The following is a 14652-nucleotide window of genomic DNA, read 5'->3' on the forward strand; positions in this document are numbered from 1 at the left end:
ATTATGAACTTAAAATGTAAGAAGAGAAAATAATCACTTGATATAACATCTTTAGTTTTCTCAAAAATTTTTTTTTTGCGAGTGAATTAGAGAAAAATAAATAATGCAGAAAATATTTTTTGGTGGTTTTAGAATTTGATATTTTCTGACATATTACTTTCATTCAATAGATCAGAAGGATTAAAACTCCTGTAATCCTCAAATTGCTAAATATAGTTAGCGATTAGACTATCAGAAAAACTTTTTGTGCACTTTTAAATACTGATGCCACAGTACTGTATTTCAGTTTTAGTTTTCTGTCATTAATACAACAATTGGTAATATAGTCTTAGGTGTTATTGAGTAAAGAATATTTTATAATATGACTTAAAGATGTTACGGGAAATGATTTGCCTTCAGATCTTAGCTGAAAAGTATAAATTACATAAAGAATGTTTTTGCATTTTTGTAAAATTACTATTGATAACATAATATACTGTGTTGTTAAATGTTTCCTAATTATAAAATAAATCCATTTTAAAATTTAGTGCTAGGAAAAATATGAGCAGTACGTTTTCCTTTGCATTGGCTGTCAAGGCATTTAGAGAAAAATTTTGTGTGGCAATGATCTTTGGACTCAATTTTTTCCAATTATTGATATAATTATTTTTCTACCTTTATTTTATCAGTATATTTCTTTTTTAAAAATAAGATGCCTAAGTCCTTTTTAGGAGTAGCTAGATTATAAAAAAGTTCAGTTATCTTTATTTAATCATAAATCTTTAATCACTGAATCATTACCTTTCATTTGCTGTTAAAGATTTGTTAGTGAAGAAATCTATAGCAGCAATATAGTAATGTGTAACATGTATCCTAGTAACATCTGCTGAAGACTTTTGGCAATTCCTTACATTGAAAAAGGCCTTCATACTCTCTGAAAAACAGTAAGCCCAGTAGAGAATGTTATTACAACATTAAAACATTTTTCATAGCCCATATATAGTTTTTCTTTTAGCCAATGATATTGCAAATTTCTTAGAGAAATTTGAGTTATTGTATTTATGGAATCTGTGTAAAAACATAAAATGTATGAAACAAGTACAAAAACCAGGATGCAAAGATGAATGTTAGAGGAACATATATTACTTGGGAATGACAACCAGCTTTGGACCAACTTATAGCCGAAGATGGCAACTGCCTATTGAGAAGAATTTGAGAGTCTTATTTGGCCAAAAATGTCTTTCTTCATAAAATTACAACCATTAGTCACTAATGACTTAGTTGGTTTATTAGATTAACTGATGGCAGGCAGGAGGAAAATCAAAGCAAATATATGTTCATGAGGGCATCAGTCCTGTGTTTTGATTTCAGAGCACTGCTAGTGGAAGTGTAAATTAGCATAGACTTTTTAGAAGGCAACCTGGCAGCATATGTTAAAATTAAAAATCCTTTCATTATATATTTTCACTTCTTGGTAGTTTCCCAAGAGAAATATTTGCACATGCATAAAAAAGTGACAAATTAAGGTCTTAACCATAACAATATTGTTCTCATGCATAATCTATGACAAGAGTTGATTTATGTTTCACAAAAAAGGAGGCCATAAACATTGCGTATGATTAGAAGTGATAGGAGCAAAGATTTTGACGTAAGAGGAGGAAAAGTAAGCTGAAAGGCAGGAAGCAGTGAAAGGGGCAAGGAACAAAAAAAAAGCTAAGTTAATGAAAGAAGAGAGCAAGGATAAAGCTGACTGAGACAACAGGAGCATCTTTTCTGAAAAATTCTGTGTAGAAACACGTTTTCATAAAATAACTGATCAGTTATATCTTTGTTCTTTCATAATATTTTATTACCTTAAAATGACTTCTTTCCTATGTTTCTACGATCAACTTTCGATCAATATCAGATGTTAAAAAACAAATGCATCTACTTAATTTTACTTCCTAGGAAAATTTGGGAACCAGCAGAATTTACTAGATGCACTGCATATCAACCAGCTTGCCCCAAGTGAAAAACTGAAAAACATAAACTCAATTTAACAAACTTGAACAGAGGAAAATCACTAAATAGAATCACAGAAGTTAGACTTACAGTATATTACAAATAAGAAAGCTTTTAAAATCTTACAGAACATGCGATTGCTCTCCATGAACTGCAAATCGCTAGCATTAATTTGGCCAGATTCAGTATACATTTTAATATTGTCCTCAATATACCAGCTCTTGTTTTCATCAGTTCCAGAGAACATCAGAACATAAAACCTGTCAATATTTTTTTCAGTGTCTCCATCCAGTGTACTTGAGACAAACAAACGACAATAACAATAAAACAGCAAAACTTCCTCTTTGCAATAATTATTTTTGCTATAAAATAAGCTGGTAATTCTAATTCGACTTAAAATATAAAAGTAAAATCTTGCACCTCCACAGACAGAAAGAATCCTAAGGAACCAACCAGGCAAGAAACAGATAGATAGCCTCTCATCTTCCTATTTCCTCCCACCAAGCTGATTCAACACTCTGTAGGAGAGAGAAAGGAGACAGTAATTTTGTATGAGGATGGCTACAGTGAATTTTACTGGGTTTGACTACCATCTAGTGATCAATCTGCGTTATTGGACTAGAAATGAGATGTACTCAAAATCGCCATTTAGTGCTCAGAGTTCAAGGTGGCAACTTTTTACTTTTTTTACTAGAGGATCATGGTCAAAGCAGGAAAAGAGAGCTCATTTGACAGCAAAACTCCACTCAGCGGGTTAGGAAGACCCTACATATTCTGGTTAACTCAATTGCTACAATGAGATTTTAAAAACGTGTTATCTCTTTTACAAGTCAGAATTGGTCTAACAAGTCCTGAAGCCACATCTCTGGGAGTGTCTACATGGGAATGGTAAATTCTTGTCATGCAGTTATTGTCATTGGGGCCAGGCCCCTGCTTTTCCTGCAAATACCACTTGTAAGTATACCGAGTCCCTGGCTCCAGATGGTCATCTTCCTTTTGCAGGCCTGTAGTATTATCAGGATAGAGAACACCTGGAAAACGTAATCAGCGCTGTGGTCACAGTAACCACTGACAACACTATTTTGAATATGACTCATGTTTTCTCCATTAAGCAATGAATGTATGTTAATTTGTATTTCAGAGTAAGATGTGCGCTTCTCCCCTTATCCTTCCTGCCCCTTGTCTCCCTAGCCTGGATTCCCCCTTAGTTGGCTTCCACCTGAATGCCTAGCTTGTACACTTTCTAGTTCCAAATGGAATGAGATAGGCAGTATATTAACAGACTATAATCACCTTTATTGATGGACTCCACAAATATTTATTGTGCACCTACTATGTCCTTATATCTTGAATACAAAGATCTAGGCTCCTGAGCTGCCCTCCATATTTTCTTCACTGCAAATTCAGACTTGGGACCCATGCCATCGAAGGGCATCCATGTCACCTCCAGGTAGCCCACTGGAGCCCCAAAGTGTCACTTTGCATGGATACATGACCCCGAGCTATTACCTCAGTTCTGAATCTCAGGGACCTTGCTCTTCTTTCTTTATTCTTCTAGAATTTCACGTCAGATTTCTACCTCTTGAGACTAAATTCTGATAACTATGCATGAAATTCATCCATTCAATAGAACACTTTCAAATATAGCCAACTTCTCATCTTTACACACCTTTTGGGACCTTCCCACTCCATGCTGAACACAAAACCCTGTTTGTTGGCTTTCTCTTCCCTTTTTCCCCCATCACCATCAGGCAGCTGTGAGTGTAAACGTGTAGGAGAGAAGATACTGTCTGGAAATTAGTGTTTCTCTTGACACTGATGTTTTCCAAGAGGCTAATCCTCATCTATGAGGAAATGAAATTAGAGGGAGGCAAAACAGTATTTCTGCCAACTAACATTTAGCTTATGAGTATTTCCTACAAAAAAAAAAAAATTTTTTTTTGGTGAATAAAAGTGTGTTTTCTTTCCCAGGAATTGCACAAGGGTGATCACTCATTAAAGATGAAAAAGTGAAAAAAGACTGTGTTGGATATAAACATTAAAGACATTAGAAGTAAGAGTCTGCATTCACCCCAGACTACTCCTACTTCATAATGATACCCAATTCATGGTTACCTTGCTTTCTCTGAAGTATTAGGTTCATGCTATCTATAAACAAAAGCTCAGTAATATAAGGAAAGAGGATCCACTTACCTTTGTTTTCTTTAGTGTAAGAGAGTCCATGAGGATGGAAACTATACATTCTTGAAGCACATTTTTTTACATGTACATAAATAAAATCTCCAGTCTCTGCTTTAACTATTGGGCCTAAAAATCCCAACTAGGATGGTTTTTAATGATTCTTTGAAATGTGTCATCAGTATACTGAAAATACAAAGCCTTTTTATAAACAGATCCTATCCTATCTTGGTGGCATTGTAGATACATCTGGGACTGAAACTCTCTATAAAAAATAAGCAAACAAAAAAAGAGAGAACTTTAACAAATTTTGACTGGAAAGAAAAAAAATGTAGAATCAACAGAAATTAGAAATATGAAGCTTTACAACCTAATTTTGATACACGAAACTCAGACACTGAAGAAAATGTGAAAGTTGTCAAAAAAAGTGTTGCTGGCTAGGAGAACGTTGGAGTCTGTGGTGAAGAGATCAAATACAAAGGTAGCAAGTAATATATGTGGCATTTTGGTTTAAAAGACTTACCAAATTTGTTATATCGAACTACAAAAGGGTTTTTCACCCCACTTTAAGGTTACTTTAGCTCTCAAGCATTAGATCAATTCCTATTACTTAAAATCATTTACTCGTTTAAAACATTTGAGGATTTGTTGGTAGAACTGGGAGCATTTGGGCCAACAAACAGTAAATCAGAACCCCACACGTAATCTCTAGATGTCCCCCTCCCTATTGTCTGAAAAGAGAAGTCAAGAAGATAGCTGCAATTTTACAATCTCTGATATACACTCAATATCAGTTAGGAAAGTGTTGTTTTACATCTTGAGCACCACTTGCACAAATTCGCCAATAAACAAAGATGATCCCTGAAATCATGTGTCATAAGGACAAGTGGCAATAATCCCAGGAAGGAGCAATTTCTGATTTATATTAATACCTGTCTTCCATATTATTCTTATTCTAAAAGACCAAAGAAAGTTATTTTCATAGCAAATGTGCCCTTAAAGAGTCAATCATGGGAAATTCTTCATCAGCATTCTATCAATGAATAATAATTACCAACATTTTGCTTCTAATAGTGACTTTTTCAATGCAAAGATATTACTTACCGATCTTCTGAAATAGGCTTCCCATTGAGCATATTTTTACCAGTAGGAGCATAGTTCCAAGTGGTTTCTTTAATGCCTATGTAGTAGTGCCTATCTTTTGCCCAACCTGGAGAACTGATAAAAAACAGAAAGGTCATTGGTAAAAGGGCCTTCATTTTCAAACTCTGAGCCTGAAGAGACTAACTGAATGATGCTTGCTTTCCTTTTATAATCTAGACTTTCTTCTTTTATTATGTCCATTTACATAAATCAAGGTTGCATAAGAGTTCAGTATGTTCTTCAGCTACATACATGCCATTTTCATTCCAAATGTACTTAAGTTTTCATTAGTCAGGCCAAGTGAAATATTGCACATCCCATAGAGAATACTGGTTCTTAGCCAGGTGTACCCTCCCAGTTTAGAGCGCTTTTGAATAACTGGATAGATTGGCTACTCAGATCTTCCATCATCCACTGACAATTATTATCTATTCCTAGATTATACGAATTATTCTCTAGCCTTAATTTTCTTACCATTCTAGTCCACCTATATACTATAGTCAGATTCTTCTTCAAATGTTACTTTCAATAAGTTAATCCCCAAATAACAATTTAAATTTGTTGTCATTTATGACTTTCTTCAAGTTCTTCTCAAATTAACATCTAAAACTATCCATAATCTAGCTCCTAATATGGTTTTCCAAATTTGTCTCCATAATTCCCTTACAGAATCCCTTCCCTCTGAAAAGTTGTCATATCAAGAACACAGCATAGTCTGGAAGAGAATCTATGAGCTCTGGAATCAGAAGCTCTGGGTTTTAATCTTAATTCTGCCTCTTACCAGCTATCACTTGTGTGTGATTGTGGCACTAAATTTCTTCAATTTATAAAATGATAATAATATTACTTCTCCAGTTAGGAAGTTGTGAAAATTAAATGAGAGCCCATGTTGTAGAGGAGCTTGGAGACACATAAAGACCCTGGTACACAGCCAATATTTAACAAGTACTGTGTACCTCCCTTCCCTCCATTGTTAGAGTGGGCTTTGTGATATGACAGTCTAGAAGTTTTGACCTGTGTAGAATTTAGCAGCTGTTGACTTATAGCCTCATTATTTTTCAATGCAGAAAAGGAGAAAAAACACAGATACCATTGCACGCACACCCATTCCCCAGCCTGATATTCCCTCCGTTCCCTCTCCCTTCTATAGCTTATCTAAATTCTTCCCATTCTTCAAGCCTCAGCTGACACTTCTCCTCATTGGAACCTTCCCTGACCGTTTTAACCTGCAGATATCCTGTCTTTCTGAACTCACCAGCTATATCCAGGCCTGGCAATTAATCACACACGGTCGTTTAACTTTTTATGTGGTATTTTCTCTACCTGCAATAGATTATAATTCCTATAGATTACAGGTCACTTTTTAAATTCTGTGTGTACCTCCTAGATGTCAAGAAATAAACGTTAATTTTTTTTTTTGGAATAAATAGAGTGTCTTTGCCGCAGTAAAAAAAAGTGAGGAAAGGAGCTGGAGTCTTTATTTGCAATTGATCACTGTATCATATCTGTAATAATTATTAGGTATTGCTTGAGACTTTACAATTTGAAAGCCACAGTGTCTTTCAACAGCCATAGCGGTATTCTGATTTAGGTTTAGAAACCCACAGTTAGAGATATTAAGGTAGGCAATGATATGGCATCTTGTTTTGCAGCTTGCTTTTATTCTTCAACTACAGATCTTAGAGACCTTTATATATCACTACCCACTACCCAAAAGTCTACTTCTCTCACTTTAATTCCAGCATATTTTTTCTATTATGAATGTACCTCATTTATTTTTTTAAAACACAAAATTAAAGTATATTTTTCCTGGGTGTACATACAGATATCTGACATATACACTTAAGGTAATGTCCAAAATAGTACATATAAAAATAAATACAGCTCTGAGAGAGAGAGGATTACTATATTTAAAAATTTTTTTACAAGAACACATTCCTATATTACTTGATTTTAAAAAATATTTGCATTTTTCCCTTTTTCATTAAAAAATAATGAGGCTATAAATCTTTTTTATTAGCAAGAGTTGCTAAATTCTACACAAGTCAAAACTTAAAACTGTTATATCACGAAGTTTTGCACATTTGTGATTTCTTTGGTGAGTTTAAAGAGGAAGCTGGGTAAACAGCCTGCTGCTTTAGCAGAGTTTAATGTAACCACAAATATTGAGAGGAATTTAGAAGAGTTAGGCCTGGAGTAATAGGGTGCATGGAGAAACTGCCCACTGGACAACCAAGAGGAAGAGATTCATATTCCTGCAACCTTTGGGGAACAGTTGAAAGGGTTGGAGAGAAGACCCAGGTCAGACACGATGGGTCTCACAAAAGAGGGGTTAGAGATGTGCTGTCTGGACTTGAGGAGATTCAACAGGGTTAGAAGAGATGGAAGCTACAGTCTCATAAATTTCACTCTATATCTGAAAGAACCTTATAACCTTCCCTGTCACTGTGGCCTAGACTTGCTTCTGTAGAATCCACACATTAGGCTGGGGGCAGGATTCTTTAAGTGAGCTTTCAAATGTCCCTTTATCCAGAAATTCTATGACTCCCTTCCTCATCTTCTCAGGACCATTAATTTTACTCTGGAATGAGGATAACCGAAGACCCCATTAGCTGGCATTTTTTTCCCTTGGTAAGTATCCCAGTAAATGCAAAAAAGTCTAGTGTACTCAAATCAAACAGATCTATCTCCAATTCTCACTCTACAAATGTACTAGCTGTGTGAGTTGGGATGAGTTGCATAATTATTCTGAATCTGAGTCCTCATATCTGTTACATGAAAGTAATAATAATTAAAGCTCAGGGTTCCTGTGAGGACCTAGCTTCCAGCATGATAGAGAGTAGGCATTCAAAGAAAGTTAGCATCCTCTCCCCAGAAAACAAAAATGGTGTTGATAAATATTTGTTGTTTGTTTTCTTCTCAAATGACTAGTAAAACTGGCGACAATTTTTTTTTTGGGGGGGGCACTTTATTTTAGATTGTGGTATATTTTATGGCTTGTCAAGATAGAAATAATTTTTGCAGTCCTGTCCTTCCCTTCCTGCATACCCTCAGTAGATCAATACTTGTCTTTCATATAGTAGTATTTGAAGTTGGTCACCATTATTTGACTACATTCTTGGTTTTTAGCCCAAGAACATAATGCAATTTACTTAGTTAAACTCTGTTGAATTTGGTCCAAAAATGTGAACTCAAACACAGGAAAATTTGAATTCTTTCCTGTTTTTTTCACTACATGACTCATAATAAGCTTTTAAGAAATAAATAAAGCACATGAAAGTATGGATAGGGACCTAATGATAATAGAACCTTAGGTTTGTAAAAAGTTTTACAACATATAAAATATCTTATAAAAGAAAAATTACTCTATGTAATCTTTAAAACTCTCTCCTCTTTTCCCACCCCTTATACCTGTTTAATAGATGAGGAATCTAAAGCTCAGAAGGTTTAGCAACTTGCCATAGGACGCACACTTCCAAGTTATGGAGTCAAATATAAATCATGAGATTTCAAGTCAAATATTTCTCCATATAACCTTATTAATTGGTTTCAATAGTTTAAGTGTGCATACTTCTATGTTATTTACAAATACTAAGTTTTGCTCAGCATGCATGGCTCTTATTATACCTTTCGATAAGGCAGACCAATGAGATAGAAATGATGTGTGGGAAAGATGAAGTATTTAAAGACAATAAGGAATATGCTAGCAACTTTTACATCTATTTCTATTACTTTTACCAATAACCACCATTTATTGAAAATCAGATGTTCCTTAGCCACTTTTTAAACATTATTCTTAATTGTGTCAGTAAATCCTAAAAGGAAAGTTTATTAAATTCTTTTAATAGATGAGAAAACTGGAACTTGGGGGTTTTAAACAACTTGCCAAAGCAAGTAGGTATTATTGCCAGAATTTAAACTCAGGCCTTGAAGCTGTATATATTCTCTTACTACTAAACTCCCATCCTTGTAATCTAAGCAATGTCTAACAAACTATCAACCACATTAGAAGAGTTCAAATAAGTAGAACAACTAGTAGCTGGGGCAGATTAGTACGTTTGAGCTGGACCCATGTGTCCTTCTCAGGTTAAGACTATATAAATTGCAAGCTTTCACGATATGAGGTAGACTCTGTGAAGGACCAGATGCCCATAAGACAAGGCATAGAAAGGAGTAGTGGGGAGATAGTGAGGACCAGTGAGGAAGAGAAAAGCAAGCTCTGTTTAATTAGACTGGACACGGCCAGGGAGAGAATCAGTGAGCTTGAATATGAGTCAATAGAAACTTCCAAAACAGAAATGCAAAGAGAGGAAAAAAAAAAAAAGTACAAACAAAAAGAACATCTAAGACCTGTAGGATAATTTCTAAAGATGTAACATATACAAAATTGTATATCAGAAGGAGAATAAAAAATAGAGTAAAATAAATATTTGAAGTAATAATGGCTAAGAACTTTCCATAATTAATGACAGACACCAAACTACAGATCCAAGAAGCTCAGCGAATACTAAATGGCAGAATAAATACCTCCCCTCAACAAAACCCTGAAAACAAAAACAAAAACCCTATACCTAAGCATATCATATTCAAACTACAGACAAAGACAAAGACAAAGAGAAAATTTTGAAAGAAGTCAGAAGAGGAAAAATATCTGACTTATAAAAAAAAAACAGGGATAAGAATTAAAAAACTGAAATGTTTGTGTTCATCTCCCCCAAAGCCATTTCAATTACAGCCTTCCTCATTTCAGTTAATGACACATCCAATCTTCTAATAGCCAGGAAAAAAAATCTTAGATTTATCCTTAGCTCTTCTCTCACATTTCATATCCATTCTGTCATCTGTTCAAAATACATCTAAAATCCTGGCACTTCTCACTACCTCTATTGGTATTTCCCTGGTTTAAGCCACCATCATGCCCTTTTAGAGTACTGTAAAAACCTCTTAAATAGTTTCCTTGCTTCTGTCCTTGCCTCTCTTTAGTCAATTCTTAACATAGCAGCCTGAGTGACCCTTTAAAAATATAAATCTCATCAGTTCGGTCTTCTACCAAAGCCTTGCAATATCTCCATATTTCTTACAGAGTAAAATCCATAGTTCTTTCTATGGCTTTCAAAGCTCCTTACTGATCTTACCTTCCATCACCTCTTTTTTCTCATTTCTACTCTTCTCTACTCACTTAGATCCAGCCTGGTTCTACTCCTTGCTCTTCCTTGAACATACCAGCTACACTTGCAACATGAGGCCCTTGCACTCTCTTCCTTTTGCCCGAATGCTCTTCCCTGAGAGATCCTGATAGTTCTCTTCTTGGCCTTCTTCAAGTCTTAAATATTACCCATTTAATGAGGTCTACCTTGACTTAATATCACCTGATTTAATATAACCATCTGCTCCACCTCTCTTCTCTTCAACACTTGGGATCCTTTCTATTTTTTCTTTTGTCCACAGCACTCATCATCTTCTAATTTACTGTAATATTTTCTTATTTAACATGTTTATAATTTATTGTCTGTCTCTCCTTACTAAAATATAAGCTCCATAAGGGCAGAAATTTTGTTGGCTTTGTTTATTGATGTATCCGCAGCACCTAGAACAGTTTTTGGTATAAAGTATGGTCCTAATAGTTATTTGCTGAATGATTACATCACAGGATACCCTGGACCTGGCTGTTTGGCCTGGGAAAACAAAAGTAGAATCGATAATGTAATCAAAGCCATCTTGGGAGAGCTTTCTATGTGTTCAGTGCTTCTAGAGCAAGGCAACTAAAGCAGAAGGAAGATAAGACTCCTGACCAGGGTCATACAGCTGGTTAGAGACAGAGCCAGTGTTTGGACACTCAGGCATTCTGGCTCCAGAGCCCATGTTCTTAATTTATGTGCGGCAATGGGAAAGCATATTATCTTCTCTGTACATTACACATTTTCCTCTTTATTACAAATTGTGCTAGATTATTTTTCTTTAGCCTGTTGCAAAGAAGGCGCTTTTCTTTTGGTTTCCAGTAGGTGGTGTCTAAGCCTCTTGGATCCTCGCTTTATATAAAGTCTTAATAATGCTTTTTAAATTTTCTTGTAGATATTTAATCACTCTCACTACCCTCAGTTTCAGTCCCTGTCAGAGTCAGCGACAGTCTCCACAGCATTTGCTCAGATTCCCCTGAGGCTCCGCGGTAATTGGTCTAGGAGGGTATGGGGGGAGGGGCCCTCTGGGTTGGGGGTTGGGGGCTGCTGCTTAGCCTGGGTTTTGCAACTGTGGCCGGCAAAAATCAGCTATTGTTCCTCTGCGGTCCCATCCCACTTCTCTGCTTTCTGCCCTGATGTCTGGGCCCTACAGCTTTCCCAGGCAGAGCTGTTTGGGGAACTCACTGCATGAACTCACCGCTCCTTCTGTCCTTCCCCTCCTCCTGCAGGGAGCTCTAGCGGCTGTGAAAGGCAGCTTCTTTATTATTCCTGGTCCACTGCCCGAAACCTGGGGTTGTGACCTGTGGTAGCTCTTATGCTCAGATCCGATGCTCAAATGTGCCAGTGTGCAGTTTGGGTATTTTTTGTTGAGTTTTAGATGTTCAGCTTATTGTTGTTTCAAGGGGAGAGATCTGGGGACATCTCTCACTCTGCCATGTTTCCAAAGATCCCTCCGCTAGATTATTTTTAAGGATCCTTTCAGATTCACAAAATTACATGTCACTCTGCTTCACCATTTTACATACTTTACTGTTGGATTTTATATTATCAGATAACAACTTGCTGGAACCAGGAAGTAGTAGCTCTGTGGACATCACTTTGCAGGTCCTTCATAATGTTATTAATTCCTATTTTCAGGTGCAAATAAGATACAACTGTGCATGAAAAGACTTTTTCTTTTCTCTCTCTCTCTTTTTTTTTCTCTTTTTTACCATGAAAATACAATACTATCTAGTCCTGCCTATCCAGTTTCCTCTAGTATCTTTAAGGATCAGCAAAAAATGATTTTGTAAATCAATATTCTTCAAAGAAAACAACAATTTTAAACATCCAAATTAATCAAAACTGGCACAGCCCCAACTCCTGCTTTAGGAGTAGTCAGTATTCTTTGTAAAAGTGGAAATTCTCTAGTTTCAGGGAGGCGGTATCTCCAGGTGCCAGCCCCCAGGGAGAGCAGTAATTCAGTTACAGGGAGGTGATATCTCCAGGCGCCAGCCCCAGGAGAAGCACAACATTCCAAAGTGCAGATGATAAAACTGTCTACTAGGCCCTATTTGATCTGAGAGTTCCCCGGATACATTTATCTTTGTACAAAACATTAACGGCTAACTTCTGCTTCTTGTAATCTGCTTATTCAAGGATGTAGTTGGAGGCTTTATAAGCTGCCTCCTCTGGAAGCTCGGAGCTGATCTCCTCTAACCCTGTGTGGTAGAGAGTCAGTTGCCAGCCAGCTAATAAAGGCTCATAATTAATTTCAATTGGCTCCGTGGGTCTTAGAATCGTTTGAGCCATAACATTCTTGTGAAAGAAGGACAGGGGGAGCTCAATACTGTCTAGAGATATTCAACCAGCAAGAAATACTGGGATATAAAATGGCAAGATCAAAAAAGAAAATTGTATTGGAGGGGAAAAAAAGGTGTTGCCTTTTTTGGTTACCAGCTACGAGCTATTTCCATGTCACTGTATGTTTGAATGACATGCATGTCTTCATTCATGCATTCAATGTTTAGCAAGTACTTATGATGAGATTCTATGAGCCTAGCCTTATTCCAATTGCTAAGTGAGTAATGACATTTATGAAATTGGACAGCATAATGAATAAAGAGGGCCTGTGGGTGGCCACAAGTAAAATATGGCCAGACAAAACCACAAACCTCATTTCTTGTAGGTATCCTTAAATATATTGTTCTGCTTGTTTACTTATTGATTACTAAAATCAGTCTATCTTCAGTGCCTGAAGATGCCATTTCCAAAGAGAGTAAAAAAAAATTTTGCCACGGAATTTCAGAGCAATTCCAGGGGAGACCTGATACCTGTTTGGAATCATGGCCCTACTATGAAAATGTCTGTGTAACCCCCAGAGCAAAGACATTGGCAATATTTACACTCATTTGGATATGCATTTTCTCGTGTGTTTCTTATTAAAACAATTACTGTATGTCACACTCACGACTCTTTGGCATGTTATCAGCGAAAAAAATAGACTGATTGCAAAAATTAATTTTTAATTAATGCTTTGGACCTCAGGATGACTTTTCTCCCATTGAACCAATGGTCTGAATGGTGGGTGGAGTCCTCCTCTGCCTCTAAATGCCATTGTAACCCCAAATGTAGATAAAATAAAGGAAAATAATTATTGCTGAAAAAATGGCCACTTAAAACAAACTCTTTTGAAATTGGAAATGAAATATTTATTGACTCTATTGTTAGAAATGAAACCAATTAAGAAAATAAGATTATTTTTTGATTTATAAAAATGACAGTTTCACATGGTTCAATCTAATATTTAACACAATTTTAATCAGGCTTATTAAGTCTACACCAAATCTCAGAATGAATCAAAAATAAATCAAGGGTCACTTGGATTTGAATGACAAAGATTTCAGAAAGCACACATGGAGTCCCTTATTTCATTTTTTATTTTTTCAACACCTTCACATATAGGGTTATTTTGCCTAAACATTAGAAGGCACCCTAGGACATCTCTTAATCTATAATATTCAAATCATTCTTTTGACATCCGAAATCTGTCATACTTTTTGACTTTGTTTTCTTTAAATTTTTACTAGTCTAACTCAGCTAGATTCTTATTTGTCAAAACTCTGAGTGATTGAGTAGTTCCCCATTACTTTTAATGAATTTCAAGTCCTGCATTATTTGCATTTATTTGCATCATTTACATTTACTTTGCATTCTATTTGCAGCAGGAGAGTAACAAATATATTGATACAATGAATAGAGAGAGATATTTGTGCTGCATGAGAAGAAATGTTTAAATGGAGACTAATGTCATAAATGGTCACTTTAAACAATTACTAGATTCCCATATATTTATATTTATAATAAGAATGGTAGAAGATAATGCAGATGCAAATCTAACAACTAAAAAATGTTTTAACATGTGTAATAGTTTTGAGAACTTTTATCTTGAATGTTGACTCTTTAAAAAATAAGATTTAAGTAGAAAAGTAGAAATAATTCTGAAAGAACACTTCCAAAGAATTTATGCACCAGCTGGATATTTGACTTAATAGGTTCATTGAATCAATTCTTTATTATGGATTATTCTTTTAAAAAACATGGTTTTTCTTCTCCTTAGATTTGGTCTTTCAGTATCATAATGCTTAAAACACATCACACCATAATAATAGCTGTTTTATACTTTTATGAAAGC

This window comes from Pteropus vampyrus, unplaced genomic scaffold (genome assembly GCF_000151845.1).
Source record: "Pteropus vampyrus isolate Shadow unplaced genomic scaffold, Pvam_2.0 Scaffold814, whole genome shotgun sequence".
NCBI classification, from domain to species: Eukaryota; Metazoa; Chordata; class Mammalia; order Chiroptera; family Pteropodidae; genus Pteropus; species Pteropus vampyrus.